This window comes from Megascapheus bottae, chromosome 33, assembly GCF_031878675.1.
Source record: "Megascapheus bottae isolate mThoBot1 chromosome 33, mThoBot2.hap1, whole genome shotgun sequence".
NCBI classification, from domain to species: domain Eukaryota; kingdom Metazoa; phylum Chordata; class Mammalia; order Rodentia; family Geomyidae; genus Megascapheus; species Megascapheus bottae.
This window is the reverse complement of record NC_143541.1, coordinates 642,854-649,228: the sequence shown is the minus strand read 5'-3', so window position 1 is coordinate 649,228 and position 6,375 is coordinate 642,854.

The following is a 6,375-nucleotide window of genomic DNA, read 5'->3' as shown; positions in this document are numbered from 1 at the left end:
GGCTGTGAGATACAGATACATAGATACATTGATACATAATGGATATAGAAATAGATATATTAATGCATAGATATAGTATCTATATCTATATATAAATGTCATAGTATGAGTTGGTATGAGTTGAAGGTATTATATAAGATTTGCATGTTAAAACCATTGTTCTCACTTTTGAGTACCTCTCTCTGTCTCTCTGTCTCTCTGTCTCTCTGTCTCTTTCTCTATCACACACATACACACACACACACACACACACACACTCCTCTCTTTCCTTTTCTCTTTCTGCCTCTCTACCTCTCAATCTCTCTTTCTTTCCTGTCTGCCATGAAATGAAAGAACTCCTCAATCTCACACTTTCCTAAGATGTCTCCTGGGAAACCAATCAACCATACACAACAATCTGTGAAACCATGAGACAAAATAAGTCATCTTCCCTTAACTAATTTCTGTCAGGTATTTGGCTCAATAATAGTGAATAATACTGAAACAACAAATGATTAAAATAACTACATCTGTTTCACTAAGACAAACTCAAGAAAATGAAATGGAAACATATATAAGATCACATGCACAAGATGTCCAATGATGTAATAAAATAATAGCATTGCAGAAGGATACTTCCTTTATTAGTGGTTGATTAACATTTTATGGTTTAAAGTGTAACAAATTTGAAGCTTTAAATAGCAAATTTAAATTTTAGCTCTTAATAGCAAAAATTTCAACAGAAGAAAAAATATAGCTTTAATTATATAGATATTATATATATCTTAATCATGAAATTGATGTAGTGAATAAGGTCTAAGACATTTGTTCTGATTCTGCTTATATTTATAGATCCAAGTTTCTGTAAATTGAAGCCAAAGCTCTCTATCAATATCTGTCTCAGAAGTAGAACACATAGAATAAGAATAGATTCTGCCAAGCTAAGTCTGACTAAAACTTCTCCTTCTATCGAACCATCAATATATTTTCTGTCTCAATTGGCTGACAAGAGGGAGATAACAAAATTATTTAAATAACATTCCAATCGGATATAGAGATAAACCATTTAGGAAGAGGAAGACAAAACAATATTATGTCAATAAAGATAGTCAATAATCCAAATACAGAAATGGCCAACATAATTATGTCTCCTTCTCTCACTGTTAGTTTAGAGAAAAATTCATAAGTATCCTGAGAAAATGATGTTCAAACCTGATATGTAGAAGTGGAAGGGTCTCTGTTAGAGGTGATTCATTTTTAGAGCACCCAAGAAGTTACTACTATGTGATCAACACAATTGACAAAACTCAGGTAGGTTCTTTATGCAAAAGAATTTACAAACTTCTTTCTCTACCTTCCATTTCTCCCTGCCTGCCTCATAGCATATATACAAATATTCTATTCAACCAACTGTGCAATCCCCATCTGAGATTCCAGACTCCAGCTATTTAGGGTGACCATACATCCTCGTTTGCCAAAGAGAGCTCTACTTTGTCAATATTCCCTGTACACTTATTAATAATACTCTTTGTCTCCAAAGTCTCTCAATTTGTCTCAATGACAAATGTTATGGTCACCACAATATATTAAACTTCAGATAGGAAAGTAACAAGAAGAAAGGTTTCTAAAAGGACATCATGGTTTGGCCATTTTTGTTGTCCATTTTCTCTTTTTATGTGTGCTGGAGAATTCAGAAGTGACCATCCACCAAGAAGGCTGTAGTCACTCACTAATTTACTTCTAATTTACATTACTACTTCCACTTGAAAATAGGTTTATAACTCATGTATCCTAAGATTTCAGGAAATCTGACTTATATTACAGATGTTTTTACTTTAAATAAAACAACCATAACTGATATGTGGAAAAACTTCTGTCAAATTTACTTATTCTAAAATTCAAATGTTGGTAGCTTAGTAGGCATTACCTCCAACGTTTGAATAACAAATGTCCATTTACTTAATATTTTGAAACAAAAATTCTATATCCATACCAAAATGCAAAACGTAATTTGAAAAAATTGTTTTGCCTTTCCAGTCCTGGGGCTTGAACTCACAACCTGGACATTGTCCCTGAGCTTCCTTTTGTTCAAAGTTAACACTCTACCACTTTGAGCCACAGTGCCACATTTGGATATCTGGCGGTTAATTGTAGATAAGATTCTCATGGACTTTCCTGCACATACTGGCTTGGAACCATGATCCAAAGAGCTCAGCCTCCTGAGTAGCTAGATTTACAGGAGTGAGCCACCAGTGCCTGGCTCAAAAATATATTCGTAATGAACCATGTGTATACATATTTCTATGATTATAATTATTCAAATTGAGATGAGTAACAGAAAAGGTAGAGTGATAAGTAACAGGAACTGATCAGCTCAGTTTTTAAAAGCATAAACACTATTTCTCATATATATGTGTATATATATGTATATATATGAGGTGTGTGTGTGTATGTGTATATAATTGCATAGGAGGGGGAGCTTTTATAGATTTCCTATAATTTATTCTGATAAAGCTGTTCACTCCTCATTTGGTAATCACTTCTCCCCCCTTTTTTATTTGAAAAAAATCATGATCGCTTGTCCTTTGGAATGTGTATGAAAGCATTATTAATGCATTAAAAATTAGTTGGAACAAGGTGAACAAGAAAGCATAACCAAATCAGCCTATTGATTGTCATGTAGCTGTAACTGTTTCTCTCTTGCACGGAGAAGAAAGTGATAAACAGTGGGCTGTGAAAGCAGCCTGCAGGATCGTCATTTAAACAGGAGGATTACACAAGGTTTGCATCTGTGGCAATGAAACTCCTCTCACATTACCCTTCCAGCTACTCCAGTGGCAGAAATGACCACCATCAATATCAGAAAATGTTCAGGATCACAGGGAGTGTGCTCCTCCATCTCTCTTCCTCCCCGCCACAGCTCTGTGCTCTCCAAAATGAGATAGCTGAGTAGTGGCCGGATAGTTTCCTAATGATTAAAGATGCTCACCATGGGAAGCCATACGTTTTGTGGCTGGTATGTTAGGGCTCTAATGAAAAGACAGATACCTCTCTACAGGAGAAACGCGTGTAAGGTAATGTCCTTTCTCTACAACCCTGATTAAATTAGAGTGCTTAAAAGAATTTTGCTTTTAGGATTCAAGTAGTGGGTACTCTCTTGGCATTGAGTTTAAACACTGCAAGCAAAATATTAGTTTTAGGGTCTGTAGGGTATTCATAGCCCTGAGAGTCTCCAACAAGCTTATCTGGAGCATTCTGTTTATGTGAAAGAAATTGCTATGATCAATCACTGGTATAGTACGGGATCAAACAAAATGCTGAATGGAGAAATATTTTCCACTGGCCCATTCCAGCAAGAGACAAGAACTCTACAAGTGAGCTGTGATAAATTTTCCACCAAAAGACTACAATTTATGTTCTAGAGTTTCTTTTTTTCAGTTGTTGATATGAAACTTCATGGTTCATGATCATTTTTTTTTCTTTCCTCTAGTTCATTTTATATAGTCTCCACAGAGTCAAAGGCAATTTCAGATGCCCAACCATGGCAGTTATGAGTCTTCTTTTTTGAAGCCTGTATTTTTCTTGAAATAAACAAAAATCTCTAACATTCTCCATGTGGGTTACAAAAATGAATTCAATTTTTCCTTCCCTAAATCCACATGAGGGTAGCCAAAATTATTATGGTTTCATAAGTACATTGAGAAACTGAAAGAACCTTGGAGCTACAGAAATCTCCTCAAAGAAATTGCAAAGAGAAGACATAAACATGCACACAAAATAAGGAAATCCAGTTCTTTATTTCCATGTATGCCAGTGAATCACATTGCCTAATGCCATGAGAGGATTTATAAGTTCATAGGGAAAAACAGACTTACGAAATTTCATGGAGTGGTCATTTTGGCCTGTTTCAGTAAAGTGAGCAACAGGCAATTTTAATATTCTATTTTCATTTAAATTTTCCATTTACATGTTCTATTTCTGGTTTTTTCAATGTCTAGATCTTTTCCAGTCAGAAGCAACAATATTTTCCTATTACCTCTTATTTGTCACCCCAATTTTAGTTGTTAAAAGATTCACATCTCCTTTTCCTTAGAAAAGCTCATAATCGCTATTGTGAAAGCCACTGTTTGATTATTCATAAGGATAAATTCACAAGGATTATTCATAAGGGCTCCAAGTATGTCCTTCTATTGCTTGACAGATTCCGGAACATTTTTTGCATAAACTAAATGTCAAAATCTTTATGTATCCTTTCTTGCTTCTTTTTTTTTTCTTGCTTGTTTAGTCAGACTCAACATTTAGCCTCTTTATCCTATGGCTATTGTAAAATGCTTCCCAGATCCCCAAAGCTCGGCTATGTCCTTGCCCGTGAACTTGTCTATGTACAACTCTGGAAAGGATCTTTGTTTTACCTTGTCTTTGTTCTCACTTTAGCAATGTATTTCCATGCTAAGAAAAGAAGATAATCTTCTCTTTTTCTTTTTTCCCCTTCGGAATACCCACGCCTATGTTTGTATCTACATGTAACATGCTTTACATCACGTGACATATTTGCAAACGTACTTCAGGACTGCTCTTTTGCAGCAATTCCTTGGAGATGGGAATCCACATCTTTTTCAATGTGCACAACTCTCTGCCCTATGTAATATTTTACATAGAGGAGAAACTTTTGATGAGCGAATTTAAATGTTCTTCGTTTTGTTAGTTAAACTCATCAAAAATCATTGGTTGTAAGTTTCAGTTCTCTAGTAAGGCATTAGGGAGCCTGGTCTATGCTCATGGAAGTTAATGAGTTAATGTTCTATTGTCACTCCAGGCATCTGAGGACAAAACATGGCTTGTAAGGGACACTGTCTTGGAGCTTTCCTAGTGTTTGTAATGTGGGCAGCAATGTAATTTTGCCTCGTTCTGCTGACCCTAGTGTATTCAGTGTAAAGGATTTGCCTTTGCCATTTTGCTCATGAACTGCCCCGACCCCTACGCTCACGAGGACTCCAACCCCAATCTCTCGTGACCTGGATCTCTTCCACTTTATACACAATTTACAAAGGTCTTCACCACACAATTTAATTTATCTTGGTTAAACCCAGCCTAGGCCTTAGGTCCTCAATAATTCAGAGACATGCTTTCTCTGAAAAAAAGCACTCCGTGGACAATCCAAATATGTAAGTGGACACTGATTAGAGCATCAATAAGAATAGAATTCTAGAGTCTACAGCAACCAGACCAAAACTCCAAGCCTCTGATTCATTATAATGAGCCCAGGATTCAAAAAGCTCTACCAAGTAGATCAGGAAGTCAAACTATAGCCTCAGTAACAATGAGCTCAAAAGACCACCTACCTTAACCCCAAAGCTTTCCTAATTAGTATCTATGCTTCTAATTTAGGTAAACATAAACAGTCAAATATTTATTCTTAACTAAACAGTATATAGACTGTTTCTCGTTTACAGCTATAGGCCAACAGCCTTTAAAGAAATGATTGAAACCTTTGTTGTCATCCAGTATGTGGTTTGCCATCCATTCTTCTGGCTTTCAAGCTGAAACAGAAATGATTAAATGTATACATATGTGTGTGTATGTATGTGTATATGTATGTATATTTGTGTATATATATTATGCTATGATGAACTCTCAATAAACAGTTTATACCTATTCTCATTCAGTTTATTTCCACAACGTGCACATGTCTTTAGTCAACTACTTTGTGATCAAGTGGAGAGCAAGCTTGATCTTGTTATACATCAATTCTCTACTGTATCACAAACCACTCCACTTTTAGTGGCCCAAGACTGTCACTGCTTGTCAACTGACATGATTCAGTTTTCATGAACATGTCTTCCTATGGCTTTCACAAAGATCACAAATATAGCACACATACATATACACACACACGCATAGCGAGAAACAATATTGAACTCTCTACATGTCATAACTTCTTGTTTACAAAAAAGAACTAGAGGCAAAAAGAACAGCAAAGCATAATAAAACAACTACTGTTGTGTATATGGACATATTTATAAGACATATATGAACATATTTGTAACTATGAATATCTGTTGCCTGTCATCACATCACCTCTTCCCATTCTGTTTCTGTTTCTAGATATTAATCAATATCAGCTCTGTGTTAATAAGAATACTTCAATACTTCCCTACAGTGCAAAGGCGAAAGTACATATACACTCATTAGCAGACACAAGTAGATGATTATAATCTATATTAGTCAGCCTGTCTTCTATAACCAATGATCACTGACTATAAGGATCAGGCAACAGAAGCTTATTAGCTCACAGTTTCTGAGGTGAGAAGCCCAAATTTACCATGTCCAAAGAATTTTCTTTTTAAAAAGACATTACTCATATTGAATTAAGGCTCAATCTAGTGACCTCAATTT